Source organism: Vanacampus margaritifer, chromosome 2 (assembly GCF_051991255.1).
Source record: "Vanacampus margaritifer isolate UIUO_Vmar chromosome 2, RoL_Vmar_1.0, whole genome shotgun sequence".
Classification (NCBI taxonomy): Eukaryota; Metazoa; Chordata; class Actinopteri; order Syngnathiformes; family Syngnathidae; genus Vanacampus; species Vanacampus margaritifer.
In genome coordinates, this window is record NC_135433.1 from 30,383,331 (window position 1) to 30,401,625 (window position 18,295).

At 40.3% G+C, this 18,295-nt stretch overlaps 1 long non-coding RNA gene across 1 annotated transcript in view; it reads right to left on the reverse strand.

The window, feature by feature from the left end:
- Window positions 1-338: 338 nt before the first annotated feature.
- The window catches only part of LOC144042811 (uncharacterized), a 71,624-nt gene continuing 53,667 nt past the window's right edge, over window positions 339-18,295 (reverse strand). The window contains exons 3-5 of the long non-coding RNA XR_013290981.1: window positions 9,227-9,413; window positions 870-941; window positions 339-496 (exon numbers count right to left, since the gene is read on the reverse strand). This is a non-coding gene — a long non-coding RNA (uncharacterized LOC144042811). The remainder of the gene's footprint in view (window positions 497-869; window positions 942-9,226; window positions 9,414-18,295) is intronic.

The window sequence follows — 18,295 nt, forward strand, 5'->3', positions numbered from 1 at the left end:
CTATTTAATTGATTACCTCATTTAGCAACAGCATACGAGCGGGTCAAAATATTAGACACAGCTGTCAGAGAGGTATACACATGTCAAGTTTAAATTTGTTGATCATATGAGTTACAACAAAGATTCTGTCATCATTAACATGATTAATTAAACGACCAAAATCTCAAGAGTGGGGATTAAAAATGTTGCATTCCTGTTGTACCAAAGTTCTCAGCAGTACACTAAAGGTGGAATTACTGGAAACTGGAAAATGATCATAGGGCATGATTGGAATCTTGTTTTACCTGATTATATTTTAATCATTTAACTAAACGGAGCTGCATTTACAATATGTTTGGCCTTGACCCTAGTTGAAGGCTCAGGAGAACCAAAATGGAGGCCTGGAAACGGCTGTCAAGATTTGTCAGCGAGAGGTTGACGTTCAGCCATGGCTGGCAGCTGCACCAACACTGCGACTTACGTTTCGATTCTGCCACTTCTCAGCCCATCAATGCTGCTGCTCAAAATAAATTGGATTAGTGACACAATTTATGAATGCTGAAGTTTCTTCATATGTTATTGCCTTTCAAATAAAAAATAAAAAATAAACTGTATTTATTTAAAATGGCCCAAAGAAAACTGTGTCCTCTTCTATTACATTAAAAACTCAGGATGCAGTGGCTGTTTAGAGTTATTTTAAAGTTTAGAGGCTATTATTCTGAAAAGTTTGCTCTTATAAATGCTAGTTGTCAGCCTGATCCAGATGCATAAAGGAAAGAATGTACAAAATATTGAAAATATGACTTAGAGGTGAGAAGTGAGGTACACACTGGATGAGTCAGGCTTCACAGGGCCTATTTAGATAGACCAAAAAAAAAAATTACACTCACATCTATGGGCAATTTAGACTCTTCAAGGGCATAAGATGCACATTTTCTGGATGTGGGAGGAAGTCAGAGGACCTGAAGGAAAGCAAAAGAAGCAATGGGAGTACACAAACTGTAAAGCCCATCACAAGCAGGCTAAAACAAAAGATTTGAACCTCAGAACTGTGAAGCAGACATGGTAAAAACCAGCCCGGTAAGATGGCTGTAATCTACTAAAGTATACAATATATGAACACAATGAATCAAATGTTAGAAAACAGTAAAGACTCTTGAAAAGGCAGATGTTTGTTTGATGAATTTAAGCAAGAGGTTATCTCTGTCTGCTGCTATTGTCACCTACCAGGCCAGTTCCTTGCTGAGCTGAGGCATGATCTGAGAAATATGTCTGTCGTCGGGTATAAAACATGTATATTTAAAACTAGGTATACATGAGTACCAATACCGGTGTTGATACCAGCCTTATTTTAGTGGTGGGCGGATCAATCCAAATATTATTGATACCAAGTCGATATTGTGTCAATACTGGCACTATAATATCGATCTAAAAGTTTAGTTTCAGTTTGGCTTTTTTATGTACTGCTTCGGTTTGGTCAAACAGATAACAGGCATGTCACAGCAGGCACAGGCAGACTTGTTCTTGCTCTCCCTCAATCCTTTCGATCGTGTGCCGTCACGTGACTTAGCATCTCATCTTTGTTGTAGATTGTATGATATTTTGTTTTATTTATTTGCTGCATGATCATTTTTTTTACATCTTGTTTATCTACAATGAAAAAATCAACAAAAGAAGTGCAATAAAGGCAGATTTTTTTGTTATTTTTTGTATTTGTAGTTTATGATCACTACAGGTGCTCGTCAAAAAATTTGAAAGTTGAATAATTTTCGTAATTCCATGCAAAAAGGCTAACTTTCATAGATTATAGATTCAGGGCCCACAACTCAAGTGATTTCACGTATTTATTTGTTTATTTTTACATTATTTATTTACATTTATCAACAAACTTAGTCTTGATTTTGTCCTTTGTTTAACTTATTGAATACCAGCCATTTTCACTGGAGCAACCGCCTTCAATACCAGCCGTTTTACTGGATTTTGACTGATCTCGCAAGGCCCACAGAATATTGTGTGTTCTATAAACATGGAACATACCAAAAAAATTGACTCTCTTCTTTCATCAGAAAAAAAGAAGTTTATTTCTATCTTTTTCCGTATTTCAGTTATCAGCCAAGTTTTGTCGAAATTCCTGAGGAGTTTTTTTTTTTTTAAATGAGCTTTTTGTAAAACAAACATTTCAAGCACAACTTGGACTTTACCACTACTATTTGTTTTCTTTTGGGACATCTAAACATCTAAATAATGATTTTGTGCAATAAAACAATGTTCCAAAAAGTGCTTTTGTTAACAAAATAACAGTTAATTGCAAATAAAAATTAACTATTGACTGGTCTAAACTGCGGCTCTGCCGCAGCATCCAGTCGTCCAGGGGTCGACGTGACCGGCAAAACGAGCCGTTGACCCAGCGGAACATTGCTCAACGATTGCTCGTTACGTTTGCTCGACAAACAAAGCATTAAACCTTGACGTGCAGCAACTCGATCGTCACCGTTATGCTTTGATGGGCCAATGAGGATGTTTTTTTAAGCCAAAAAACAATCCTGCATAACTTAACTGTTTTGTTTTACTGATCGCTCATTTTCTACTTCTTCTCCTCTCAGTCTGCTGTTCCCGCTGCTCCCCGCTGCTTTACAACACGCTAGTAGTGACAGTGAAGGTATCAGTACTCATACAGGCTGGCGATGGCAGCCACCGATACGTAAGGCAAATAAAATCAGACATCAAGTAAGTACGCCTCAGCAGTAGTTGGCGCTATACTTCGACTGTTTGAAACATCGGCGAATCATCTGCTTCAGAGAGAACGGTCTTTGTTCGCAATTTTTTGTCACTAATAAATACAATTTTATATATCAGAAGTATTACAGGTATCAGAACTCATTGGTGAGTACTCAAAGAGTGAATACTAGAACTAGTATTGGTCTGAAAAAATAAGCGGTAGAAAGAAAAAGAAAAATTACTGTAACATAAATACATGGCGAATGACCAAATTTGTATTAATTTGTGGAAAAAAAAGAAATGTACAAAATTTGTGTAATTCGACGTTACAGCCCAACACCACCATTTTTATGTCGTGAATTAAAACTCATAAGGAATTTGTGCACATTAGTTGGAGTCCCTCTAGTGTGATGGAAGAAAACAACATACATTGAGTTCATACTGTATTCACAAATTTACAAACTACTGACTGAGAGGCCTTTAGCAACAAAAAAAAGAGGGTACAATATCGCAGATAAACAAGAGAATTGTGCAAATGGTGAAGAGCGAGGGAGCTACAGTGACAAATGCAGTAATAATGACACAAGAGATTCTTGCAGCTTGCAAGCCCTGAAGAGCTGGAAGGGGCGTACCGCTGAGCCTTTCGGCAGTGCCAAGTGTCCTTTACAGTCTAATTGTGCCCTTCTCTGTAGAAACACCAAGACAGAGGATGGATAAACACAGAATGGATTCAATGACTGCTGTGTAGAATTGCCTCAAATATATAGATAAATATTTTACATTAAGGAGTAGTTACATTTATTTTACTTTACATTAATTACAGTTTATACTGTCTTGTATAAATTGCATCCGGCCTTTTGAGTTGCAACCCGCCTTTTTGACGGCAGCCATTATGCTGATGTGACCCTCGGTGAAAATGTGTTTGACATCCCTGAGTTATAATTATAATCTTTGTGGAAAGATTTATAGTTTTAATTTGCTTTCCTCTGCTGACCAATTCCATGTAATATCCACCTTCTGTGTAGTTCATATGCAGTATATAAAAATGATAATTCCAGTTCTTTATTTAGATGCACCACTGGTTTAAGACGCTAAACTGGATTGTGTTTTGCTGTGTTTTTGCCCTCAATGCAAACTTTCACTTGTATTTTAAGGACCCGAACGAGTGAAAATGTATTTTGATCAAGCACGGCTGCTAGTCAATTCATGATAAATGAATCTTGAATGCATACTGAATTTAAAATGACCCACCAAAATAACCCATTAATTACAAACATGACAGTAGTGCACTTGATATAATTTCTTCTAGATTCACTACGTTTCTTGTCAGATTGCGTTTTCTGTGTTCTGTGTTATTGGCAGAAACACCAGGAAGCAAGCCAAGGTTATAGGTCCGTGCCAACTGGAAAACCCCTTGACAAGTCTTCACAGAAATTGAAATGCTCCTTGAGCGTTTTTAAAACCTGTAACATGAGAATTTGCCATTATCAGCCAGCCAGGATGCTATCTAGACATGCCATTGTTTTGATGCGAGTATAAGAAATGTAACTGCACTAAACAATTTTGCTTGTAGTCAAATACAAATTTATGAAAATGTGTTCTGAAAATGTAGCATTGCTGTTATGGTTTGGGTTTGGTTAGTTTTGTCTTTTGTCATGATCTGTGTTTGGTTTGGTTTTCATTGTCGTGCTTCCTTGTTGTCATTATGCTCGTCATACCGGTCCCCTTGTGTCTTCCATTCAGCACCCTCTGCCCCTTGTGTCATGTCCAGGTGTTTGTCACTGTCTCGTTTGCTCCTATTAAGGCGTCCAGACGGAAGCAAATACGGCTTAGTTCCTCAAACTAATTTCGTACACACAGAAACATTTCAAGACTTGCGTGTGTCCAAAAGAAGACGCTGAGGATGTTTAACGGCTGTAATGTATATACCAAGTCTGGAGTGCCGCTGTAGTGCAGCTACAGGGAGTTAACGGAAAGCGTAGAAGAAGAATAACTTTTTTTCTAACTTTTTGCAATCTACAGAACAAACATGGCTTTGCGTGTATCAAAACAACATAGAAAAGGCGAACACAGGAGAAGTGACAATGGCGGGTGATTCAAGTACAACACCGCTTGATATACGTGGGAATAGAGTAGCAAAATATTTTTCCGAAAAAGCAAAAGAAAGCGAAGGAGGCTGCGCAAAACGACTACGACACGGCTATCCGCCATTGTATTCATCGCGGTTTTGTTTAGATGATCCTTCTCACTCCAAATCTATCGTGTCCCACTCACCCGTGTCGTGTAGTCCCCCTAGTGTGTTTCCGTGTGACGCTATTTTGCCACCCCACATTTTCGTGTGGGGGGTCACGCTCCGGGCTCCTGGATTTGCTCTCCGGCCAGTGGCCCCCATGGCAAAAAAAAAAGAGCAATGATGATGACATGTTGAATCTGTAAGACTACTGAATGAACAATACTGAGCTCTTAACTCTTTGACTGCCAAAGTTAGTTAGTAAAATCCAACTGAGGGCTGCCAAAAACGTTAAAAGACGTTAACTATGTTTTTTTTTTGGAAACGGGTGGAGGAAAGCCTTGGCCAGCTGTGCTGAAAGTATCAAGCAGATCGAGTTAGTATAATGACTATTTTTGGGCACTAGATGGCAGCGATGACTCTCTTTGGACCAGATCGGGTAGGCGTCAGTGGAAGACGTGAGGCGGAGCTAGAGTGGTGAGTGGAGAATGGCTGAGGAAGCGAAAATGGCGACCGGTTGCAAGCAGCTCACGCTTGAGCATTTTTTTCAAAGACGAAAAGCATCGAACAATGCTAAAGAGCACATTGATGACAACGATGATGATGATGGTGACTCCGAGGTTGACGCCGAAGTTGGAAGCGTTGACGCGGCGGCTATGATCACGTCGTAAAGCTCACCGGCTAGCGATGCTAACGCCGGAAAACAGGCGGACGTTCAATCGGACAATGAAGAGTACCCCGAGTGGGTACAGTCTGATCACGGAGAAGACACTAGTTCTGGACTACGATGCCACCATGAATGGAGTGGATAAGATGGATCAGAACATCTCTTACCACCTGGTACCCGGTATAGGAACTAAAGGACATGAGGAAGCCAGACGTAACACCAGGTCACCGTATCATGATCCTGAGAGTAGACTTGATGGCAACATGGCCAAACACACACTGCAGTATATACCTGTTACTCCCCGGAAAAAAAGGCCGGCAAGAAAGTGTAGGGTCTGCACGCGAAGGGGCAATCGCAGTGAAACTAATCTGTTGTGCAAATCCTGCTGCGTCCCCTTGCACGCAGGGCAGTGTTACACAAAAAGAAAAACTGTATTTGAAACATCCACACAATTGTAAATAGTACCACAGTTGCATACATTTGTAAATAGTTTGCCAAATTGTTTTGTCAAATTTTTACACTGTTGAATGTAAATAAACGTATTTTGCTATCAAAAAACACTTTTTCATTGTTGGTGGTAGTGTTTTGCAGAAGTAAAGCACTGTTTAGGTGTTTGTGGCATCATTCATGGAAAAAAAAAGGTTTCAAATTCACTAGAGTGCATGAAATAATATCGTTTCACAAAAAGCTTGATTTCGTATTTTGGTCCAAAACAGAGCATTTGGGTGAAACTAACCATTTTCTATTGTTGATTACTGAAAAACGGAATAAGGTAGAAACAAACTTTTTCTGATAAAAGATGAGAGTTCAATCTTTCCTTTGGTAGAATGTGTGTTTCCATAGTCCAAACACAAAATTGTCTGTGGACCTTGAAAGATCAGTCAAAATGTTTAAATCAGCTGGCACCCACAGCATCCCTTTTCTGAAAACGGTTGGCAGTCAAAGAGTTAAAAAAATATATATGTTTGATTTCTTTATTGCAGGTTTGAATTTAGTACTGAGTCTGCTCTTGGGAAGAAGTTGTCTCTGAGTTTGTTCTCATAATGTCTCGTAGCGAACTGCCAGAGGGCAACAGGTCAAAGAGGTGACGGAACGTCTCCCTTGCAATGTTCTGAACTCTACTGAGACAGTGGGATCTGTTGATGTCCAGCAGAGGAGGAAGCCAACGATCTACTCTGATATTTTAACACCCTCTGCAGCCTCTTTCTCAGTGCGGTTAGAGTGCCACACCGCGAAGGCGTAGGTCAGCAGACTCTCAATGCTGGAGTGGTAGAAGTTCACCAGCAGCTGGGTGTTCAGGTTTTCTCCCCAGAGAACCCTCAGGAAGTGTAGCCCCAGCTGGGCCTTCTTTAACACTGGCACAGTGTTCTCAACCCAAGAGCAGTTTTGCAAGTTATATTCCGAACAACATTCCTTACATATGTGACCCGCTCTGGTTTTGTGTGTATTTGTATGTCTTTTAAAAATATGCTAAATAAATTACCTGTTTTCTAAACTATATATGTTGCAAATATAATAACTTGAGTCACTGTCCTTTACCAACGTTGGTGTAGCTTGTCAAATTTATGTATTTTTCTGGAAGCAACGAGAAGAGACATAGGCACCATCTCTAAGGCTAGAATAATCAAGTCACCTCCAACCTCACCTCAGTCAAGTGTGTATCTCAAATCAGGCCTGCTGCTAAAATCAAAGGAGTGTAAGTGTTTTCCACTGTTTGTATTCCCGTTAGAGACAAAGCAATGTTCTTTGTTGGTTTCCCCTCCACGTTTCCCTGTGCTGCTATTGTCAGCCCTTGACTAAACTGAGTGAATAGGAGGAATTGTCTTTGGCACTTGGGCAAACATTTGTGTGTATTGGCTTATGATTGTTTGTTTACTTCACCTTCACACCACAAAGAAACCCCTGCAAAACTTCCTTCAAGTATGTTTTCAAAGTTGTTGTGGAGTACCCCGGTTTAATTAAAACATGGTGTGTTTTCCCTGTGGTTTGCATTGTAAGAGAGGAACATACCTTCCCACATTACGTCCCCAAGCTTCCTTGTATTGTAAGATAAAATTTCATTAAGTATTGTAAATGTTAATCACAAGTGTGTGTGAGTGGATAGGCAAAGATACCAAAAACACTTATTATTTTAAATGAATAAATGTATGAATACATTATTTCTGTTGTATATGATTTTTAATTGCCCTGCTATAGAATTAGTGCTGTCAAAATACTGTACAAAACACACAAATGAAAAATTACTTAGTGAGTGACACAGGTGCCTCGCATGCAGGATGAAGCCAAACGGGGAGCCACTGAATGTGGTAATGCAACGACAAAAACACTTGTGACAACTAAATATACTGAATAATTACAAGTCTGTGGACATACAGACCAATTGAAGCATTTGTGTATTGATTTCACATTTGTTGTGGATCTGGTCACGCATTTGCAAATTTGCGGATCTGGTTGCACATCGGCGGTTTGAAATACACATGTTCAAATAATTTCGCTACATTAATGGCCCCACATATGCAATTTCTTACCTTTCCCCGTACATAAAAATTCAGGTTGACAACACTAGATAATACATCACGACATATCAAATCAATCCACAGCTACAATGCAAATATGCAGTACTGTATGTATAATATTGTAAAACAAACAAACAAACATGATGAGATAGCTAATAACTCAACAGGGAACAACACCAACTCAAAAAAATATAAATCAGGTTACATAATTTTTGGGAGGAGAGAGAGAGAGCTCAATTCATTCGATAATCTTACAGATTCAACATGTCATCATCATTGCTCTCTCTCTTTTTCTTTATTTTTGTATGTGCGTGAGTATGTGCATGTGTGTGTGTGTGTGTGCATATGTGCGTGCATATGAGTGTGTACTCATGAATTCACCTAAAACCTATTAAAAGTCCCATACCGTTCACCTAAACCAAATACTTCAGAATCCAGCTACAGTCGTTAGGTTGTCAGGAGACCCGAGGAAGGATCAAAGAAAAGAAAGAAAAGTGAAATCCAGCACCGACCAGACATCACCTACTACCCACCGGGTTACCAACCAGAATCTTTCACCAATCCCAGAAACATCTAAATTCCAACAAATTAAGGAGACCTCAAGAGACCAAAGAAAAGACAGGAAAGGAAGGAAGGATAGATGAAGTAGAGTGAGATCCACAGACATCAGCCTCCACCGATTCAACGACCAGAGGAAGAAGCAGATTGTGTTTGAATTTCGATAGATGCTGGTGTGGTGGATCTGGCATGCATGAAAACCTCTACCAAAGAGGGGAGCGTCAACCCCGGCCAGGACAGAGCAAGCACAACGCCCCCAGGGCCACCCAGGCAACGGCAGTGCCAAGGCACAACCCCCGGGACCCGCAGGGGCCACCGAACGGAGAGCAAATCCAGGAGCCAGGAGCGCCCCCCACCCCAACACGGCCCGCGCCCCAAGCCCAGCAGCAGAACGGCAGGCCCATCAGGCACCCCACCGGCCCACAGCCCACAACCCCCCGCACCCACCCATCATCATCATACATCATAAAATGGTATTTTATAACACAAAATATAGTTTTACCATGGTTCTCACAATAAAGTATATTGTGTTTTACAACAATACGTAACCATACTTACGCTTTTCTTGAGCGTCCACCATTCGGCAATTGTCAACAGTCAGGACACCCTTCCGTCATCGTCAATCCATCAATATTTCAAGCCAAACAGCATTGTAATGTCAATCCGTCATTCGTCATTTCCTCAGCGAAATGGGCGTCCACCATGGCATCGGTCATTGACGGACTGACGGACCTCTAAAGCGAGTCTGAAAAACACGTGAGAATTACGAATATATTTGTGCATCTCAAAAACACGTGAAAATTACGAATATGTTTATGGATCTGAAAAAACTTGAAAATCACGGATGTATTTGTGGACCTCAAAAACATGTTAAACTCACGAATTTGTTTGAATACGAATAATCAAACAGATCTCTCCCCATAAAGCTTAAACATACTTAAATGCACTTTGTAATGTTCCAAGTGCAGACATAACCAGAAACAAATGTTATTTGTGTTTTTACGAGGTATGCCTGGGCAAGATGTGACCAAAACTATTCTTTACAGAATTTTACAAAATTTTTGTATAGTTTTTGTATAATTTTATATATATATATTTTAAATTGTATTTGTATTTAAATGGAAAATACCTTGGGTTCTGGTCAATAAAAGCTTTGTTTATGTGTTTCTATGTTGTTTTTGAAATAAATTTGCCATGTTTCCAAATTTAAAAGGGAGATTTTTTTTTTAAGTGCATATTTTTCATCTGTATTGGTTTGAAGTGGATTATCAATTGTTCACTGGACGCCTAATGTCTCTCGGCTACATTTCTTGACTTGAAAATTTGGCCCAACTGAATTAGTGATTGCTCTATATTGTCACTTAAGAAATTTTTGTGAAAGTGAAATAGAATGGTTGTTTTGCTTTACATGGTTCAACATTAACTCTTTTACTGCCAAAAACGTTAAATAACGTTTAGTAAAATCCTACGGAGGAGCGCCAAAGACGTTAAAAGACGTTCACCAAGTTTTTTTTGGGAAACGGGTGGAGGTAAGCCTTGGCCAGCTGTGCTGAAAGTATCAAGCAGATCTAGTTAGTATAATGCCTATTTTTGGCCCCTAGATGGCAGCGATGACTCTCTTTGGACAAGATTGGGTAGGCGTCAGTACAAGACGTGAGGCGGAGCTAGAGTGTTGAGGGGACAATGGCTGAGGAAGCAGCTCACGCTTGAGCATTTTTTTCAAAGACGAAAAGCATCGACCAATGCTAAAGAGCACATTGATGACGACGATGATGATGATGGTGACTCTGAGGTTGACGCCGAAGTTGGAAGCGTTGACGAGGCGGTTATGATCACGTCATAAAGCCTCACCGGCTAGCGATGCTAACGCCGGAAAACGCGGAGCACAACCGAGCACGCTCAGGCGGACGCTCAGGCGGACGCTCAGGCGGACGCTCAGGCGGACGCTCAGGCGGACGCTCAGGCGGACGCTCAGGCGGACGCTCAGGCGGACGCTCAGGCGGGGACGCTCAGGCGGGGACGCTCAGGCGGGGACGCTCAGGCGGGGACGCTCAGGCGGACGCTCAGGCGGACGCTCAGGCGGACGCTCAGGCGGACGCTCAATCGGACGATGAAGAGTGCCCCGAGTCCAATGCATATTCATCGGAGGAGTGGGTATGGACTACGATGCCACCATGAATGGAGCGGATAAGATGGATCAAGCACCCGGTATAGGAACTGAAGGACATGAGGAAGCCAGACGTAGCACCACCGTAACGTTACCGTATCATGATCCTGAGAGTAGACTTGATGGCAACATGGCCAAACACACACTGCAGTATATACTTGCTATTCTCCGGAAAAAAAGCCAGCAAGAAACTGTAGCGTCTGCACGCTAAGGGGCCATCGCAGTAAAACTAATCTGTTGTGCAAATGCTGCTGCGTCGCCTTGCACGCAGGGGAGTGTTACAAAAAGAAAAACTGTATTTGAAACATCCACACAATTGTAAATAGTACCACGGTTGCACACATTTGTAAATAGTTTGCCAAATTGTTTTGTCAAATTGTTACACTGTTGAATGTAAATAAACGTATTTTGCTATCAAAAAAAACACTTTTTTATTGTTGGCGGTAGTGTTTTACAGAAGTAAAGCACTGTTTAGGTGTTTGTGGCATCATTCATGGAAAAAAAAAAGGTCTCAAATTCACTAGAGTGCATGAAATAATATAGTTTCACAAAAAGCTTGATTTCTCCGTTTTTTGTTTCAAAACAGAGCATTTGGGTGAAACTAACCAATTTTCTATTGTTGATTACTGAAAAACGGAATAAGGTAGAAACAAACTTTTTTTTTCTGATTAAAGATGAGAGTCCAATCAATGTGTTTCCATAGTCCAAACACAAAATTTTCTGTGGACCTTGAAAAATCAGTCAAAATGCTTAAATCGGCTGGCACTGACGGCATCCCTTTTCTGAAAGCGTCTGGCAGTCAAAGAGTTAATAGTGGCCCAGGGCCACTACAGATGCTGGCCCAATCGGACTACAAATATTATGTAAGTCATCAAAAAATAATTGGCAGCCGAATTGCATCTACTACTGTATTCAATTATTTTTGTTTGAACCACAAAACATGGTGCGATTTTCAAGGAAGAAGCGGATGGTCACAAAGAAGAGGAAACAGGTGAGAATAACGAGATTGCATATTTTGACAGGCTGTTGGCAGTGATCGATCAATCGCTCCATTCTTTGACTACACCCAAGTATCCATCCATTTTCTATATTGCATGTCCTCATTAAATCTGGCAAACTGAGTGAACTGTCATGCAGTGTATGGGGTTTGGCAACTTGTTTTCATGAGTGGCTGACATTCGCCCACTGGTGTGTGGAAAACTTTGGCAATAACTTGACAGTTGTGATTCGTAAATTCATAATGAAGAAACTGTGAGTGCAAATTGCACTTTGTATTTATTGTAGCCTATATATAAAAATTTCAATATAAACTTTACGATGTATGAATGATTTGACAGAACATTTTACGAAATGCAACGTAAAGACAACCTTACCCTAACGGCCTAGATACACCAATCCGACGTCGGGAGTCGTACAGCGTTGGGCCGACGGCATGCGCCGTTTGATGAGTGTATGAATTACTGTCATGAAGCCGAATCGAGTTGGAATACGTGGGGGGGGGGGGGTGTATTTAGTTGCAGGAAATTCGACATGTTGAATCGGCGTCGGGGGCATTTGATCACTGTGATTGGCTATTAGCAAGCGAATCAGCGCACGGGGCAAGAAGAGCAAGTGACAACACGGATAAACAGTACTCAACTCAACTTTATGGTTTTTCAGACGTGAATATTAAAGTCCCCCATAAAGAGGACATGATCATATTTCAGCATGATTTTGGCAAGAAGATTTGCAAAGTCGTTTAAAAAGTCCTGATTGTATTTTGGAGGTCGGTAAATGACACAGCAGTTTGGCCAAATTCAAAGAAGGTGGCTTCAAAGCTGTGATCGATGTGGTAAATAGACATCACACTTAAGAATTTTTAAATAGTCGCCATTCCTCCACCTTGGCGTTCTCGGAGCGTCCTCGGAGCGTCCAAGTAAGCACAGCCAGGCGGTAGTAATTTAATCATAGCGGTGGACCAGCGATAGTCCAGGTCTCTGTCAGGCAAAGGAAATCCACGTTTTTGGAAAGGAAAAACTCCCTCAAAATTAACGTTTTGTTTGTCAATGACCGTGCAGTTAACACCGCAATCCTTGTGGGAGCAGCAGGGGTGCATGACCCTTCCGTCCGTCAGTCTCGAGAAAAGCTCCTTCAGAATGTTGTGTTTTAGCAATAAACATAATTACGTGCATTAAAGTAAAGCATTTAATAAATGTTTGCGTATCACATTTAGAATATTCGTTCAAAACATAGGGGTAATTTCCCCCCCATTTTTTTCCATTTTAAATTATGCAAGTAAGAGGAAGAGCGTGTGCAGTGGGTCAAAAATTTTTTAAGACGTCCTCATAACATTAAATTTCAAAAGAATTAACACATAACACATGCTCTTCAAAATTGGCGGGGGGAAAATGGTGATAAAAAAGCCCTTTTTTAATTAAGCGTTTAATCGTGATTAATCACAATTCTAAGATGTGATTAATTTGATTAAAAAAATTAATCTCTAGCTCTAGTTAAATGTTTAATTGTTTTAACTGCACTTCTGTTGTATTGAACTTTTAACAATAAACATAACAATATTACCATCTTTAACTGTTTTTAAACAAATTGCCATTTTTATTTGACTTTTATGTTCGATACATTTTGAACTGAATCATTTTAGTAGTATTTTTATTTTTGCGATATTTAAGTGCAGTGTTAATGGTCAAATTGTGCACAATGTTACAGTGGCTTACGATAGATAATAAGTATCCATTTTAGACGCCCAAAAACTTTTGGAGAGCCATTATTCTCAACTAGAACAACTAGCAAGAACAGCTAACGCCTGAATAAAATGCTGGATTTGATAAAAAGTCATTTAAAAGACTGAATGTAGCCTCTTTGAATTTGAGTCTTGTGAATAGTGTCTACTCCAAATGCAGCCTGGCGATGTGTTCATTGTGTGCTTTGGACACAGACCCAACACTTCTCATTCATCATTTTTGTACTCACAAATCTGGTTGCTGACCTAATATTGCAGTATTGAATGTGTGGTGTTTCCATTAGATACTGGCATTCGGAAAGCCTTTTACAACACATGATGTCCTTCATGAAGGGAAGGTAAAGACTTTAAAATGTTCACTGCCCCACTTTCTGAGTGGGCTTGGCGTCTCTCCTACTGATGCAGTGTGCCTTGCCAGATTGGCTCACACACAACAAAGTAATCTCAAACTATTATACAGGAACGTTGACCGTGAACGTGATCGGGCAGCTACTGCATGAGGAGCCAACCTAAAGTTGCCATTAAATCTTTTGCAACAGCACAGCTTGTTTAAATGAAATTTACTTTACAATGTTGCTTTGGACAGAGAACTAGCAAAGAAACATAAATGAGTTATGAAGGGTCAGCGTCTGGTGCAAACCAATCTTTTTGGACTCTGTTTTTATAATTGTCAGCAGGGTATCATGGAGGGTGGCTGTGCATGTGTAAACACTCCCATCAGCACTACAAATGGACAGCTTTTATAAGATAACAAATGGGAAAATACAGACTGTTAAGATCTGTATTTGCAACTGTTTTCCAACACAAGGTAACTGCTTAGGTTTTGTTCAGACTGCCAGCCAGAATCCAATTTTTAGCCCATCCAGATTGAAAGTATATAGCTCGTTTGTAACACAAAGGACATGAAATCCGATTTTTGCGGGACGGATTGAAACCACATGCGGGAGGTAGTTTCATATCCAATTTGGACAAGCTGCGTCTCAGTCTGATCAGCTCAAAACACGGATTTGACTGTCCGTGACGTCACTCTACGTGTGCAAAAACCAAATGCGCCCGCACTGTCAATATCCAACTGGTTCGCTGCCCGGCTGGTCAAACGCCTTGACGGCTCCACTGTCCCGTTGGCTCCTCTCATGCTTAACCGGAAATACAGTGACAGTTTACGTTACTTACGCTGAAGTCGGCCTTGCTACCCCATCAGTTCTTCACATGCGCAACCGAAAGTAGCGAATTTCCATTGATATGTGATCTTTTTTAATTTTAATTTAAATTTTTTAAAGAAAGAAAGAAAACCGCTGAACGTGCTTGTGAGGGACGGGAAGTATGGAGCGGTAAACAGCGTTCCAATGACATCAAACACTAGACGCGCTGGGCGCCGCTTCCGTTCGACGTCGTTGCAACAGCAAACTGTCAGCTGGGTCAATAATGTGGCTCAGCCCTAAAAATCAGATTTGAGGAGGAATCCGATTGGAGTCAAATATGCCTTGTGCAGTCTGAACGCAGCCTTAGGCCCCGTCCAGACGGAAGCAAAGCCGGCTTCGTTCCTCAAACAAATCTCGTACACATAAAAGCATTTCAAACCTTGCGTGTGTCCAAAAGAAGACCCTGAGGAAATTTAACGGCTGTAATGTATATGCCAAGTCTGGAGTGGTGCTGTAGCGCAGCCACAGGGAGTTAACGGAAAGCGTAGAAGAAGAATCAGCGAAGAAGACAAACACTTTTTTTTCTAACTTAATTGCAATCTACAGAACAAACATGGCTTTGCATGTATCGAAACAACATGAAAAAGACAAACACAGGAGAAGTGACAATGGCGGGTGATTCAAATACAACACCACTTGTTGAACGTGGGAATAAAGAAGCAAAATATTTTGCTGCAAAAGCATAAGCAAGCTAAGGAGGCTGCGCAAAACGACTATGCCATTGTTGTTGACGGAATGACGGTTCGCACGCAGTCACGCGAGAATTGGCGCGTAAGTCATCTATCTGCGACAATGCGTCGTCATCGAGCTGCGACCATTACGTCATCACTGGAGGAGTATCCTGCATATGGTGCCCTGATGGACACGTACGGGGCACGATTTGAAATCTTTCCACTCTGCGTGAAGTTATTGCTCCCTTTGGTTTGTTCAATTATGTGACAGTCATTAAATTAAGAAAATGGCCCATTTCATATTTTAAATTGTATGACATGTTATCTTGTAAATCAAAGGCAATGATACAAATTTGACTTCTTTTGTAAGCCCTAATGTAGCCCGCGTTTCACTCAAAGTCTGATGGGATTGGCTTCTGCATCCTACTGATCATGAACAAGATGGATGGTAGTCTGTGACTACTGTGACTCATCAGTCACTGTTTCACTGAATGTATTCTCTCCATGGCTGACAAATCTAATTCAGTTGTAGTACAATGTACAGCAGTATGTCTTTATCTAATTATATTACATAAAAAGTACCGTACGTTAAACTGTAAATGTGAAGATGGCTATATGACTCGAACAGACCAGGATAACCAGCATAGAAAATGGATGAGTCGATTGATGGGAACATCTCTCTTGTTTACTCTCTTGCGGCACACTCACATCAATCAGCCCTCTTATTCATTCCTTTGCTGTTTGGGTCACTATGACATCACGCAGCAGTGCGCATCATGTACCTGGGCTTGCACGGACAGATCAAACATGATGTTTAATTCAGCACAGTTCACCATTGCCCTTATAAATTGGAATAATTGAGTAACCGCTCAATGAAGTGCTCCTCTGAACCTTTAACCTCAGTTACAGTAATGCGATGGGCCGAGAATTTAAAGAAATTGTAGATTGTAGATTCTTTATTTCATAAATCTAAAATCAAAACATATCAACAAAAGGAACTTATAGCTGATTGAAAAGGGTTACGGTTGAAGCACTGCTTATAATTACCGTAACCCTGATTTTCATTCAAGCTGTTGATTTCATTGGCTCGTCTGCAGCTAAATATTCTGCTCTTTTCCCACAATGGTGAGCATCACAGAAAATAATATCTGTCACAGATATTCTGAGATTTACCACGGAGTGTAACGAGAAGGGTAACCAGGCTACGGAAGACTGCTAATGCCTTCAGTGTGTCACGACTGGCTGTGTCCATAGCGGTTAGGCAGACGTGCAAAGCCAACACCATCCACCTGTCACCCGAATGGCTGCACCCATTTCTACTTCTTTGTATTGGAAAATAAAATGAGCTATTTAGATATATCTATAGAAAATGCCATTTCATAATGTCATAATTTAGCTTTTAATAGAGTATAAATTAAACTGTAAAAATAGTACCAATAATTGCGGTTGATGCACCTTTTTATTTAAATTTTATTTTTTTTACATATTTCGATTGGCATGACTCCCAGTCAACAATGTTGTTGTATTTTAAGAATCAATTACTGACTACTAGTATAATTATAAAGTAACACACAGGAGATTGACTTTGTCATCATTTCACAGAAGCGGTTCAATTCTTGTTTTGGTCGCAGACTGTATGGAGTTTGGACAAAGCAAAAGCTCTCTGTATTCTTCTTTGGTTTTTGGTTATTGCACACCAAAGGAGAAGAATTACAGAAGGCCATAAAGGCCAAGAACACCATAAAGTGCATGTCTATTTGGGACATGTCCATTGTATTCCAAAAGGTTTAACAATACAGTAGCTGGGGACTAACGTATGACGCAGACGGCTTTTCACTGGTCTCTAAATAAATTATATAGGTGTACACGTGCCTGCGTCAAAGGATTTTTCCGGCTAAAATCACAAGTGACAGTCGCTTCAGGGGTATTGCTGCGTGCTTGGAAAGGTTTGTAATGACTGCAAGCAGTCTCTCTAATCGTGTGACCTTTTTGATGTGTTGAAGCACACTGAACATTAATTATGATTAGATCCTGACTGATCGTGTTAGTGTGTAGAAGTTATAAATAATCAATGAAGTTTCAGTTCTGCTGTGCTTCATGCATACATGTTTTTTTGCATTCTCTCTTTTCGGACACTAGTGCTCATCATTTCTGCAAGGAAAAAGCACCGCTGTCAGTTTAGAATGATTATACACTCAAAAGCTGCACCTCACAAGCAAGTTAGAAACAACTTTGGACAGAGGGTCCAAGGTAAAAACATTAATGCAGACAATCTATTACAGCAACATGAATCAACCGGAGTTAAGGGGTTACCAGTCCAGTTCCTGGCCTGTTCTAAAAATGTAATTCAACACGACCATCAACACAACGTTAAGCTTATGCGTGCCTGCAATGTCTTGTATTACATCTAGATGCAGATAAAACAGACACTTTACATCGTTTATTTTTTTTGTTGGAAAAAGAACAACGGCTAAGAACTACTCACCATGTTTGAATTAGCATGGAAATGTAATAAACATAATCAAATTTGATATAATTTAACAAGATGCAAACAAACATTTGCAACATTTAACACTGCTCCAGCTCAAGATCAGCCTAACCAAAAAAAAAGCACAGTGGGCTCTTGTTTTGTTTCGGAAAGTGAGATGGCTTGTTCTGCTCATTGCATCTTTCCTATGATCAGGAGTGCACCCTAAAATCCTTTTTTGTTCATAGTTCTTGCATGGTTTGCACGGTGACCACTGAGCAGTAAGTTTATGAAAGTCAGCTATGTGAACCACTACATCACTAACAACTGAATACCAGAATCAATGTAAACTAAGCATTATTATTTTTGTAGTGTAGAGTGGC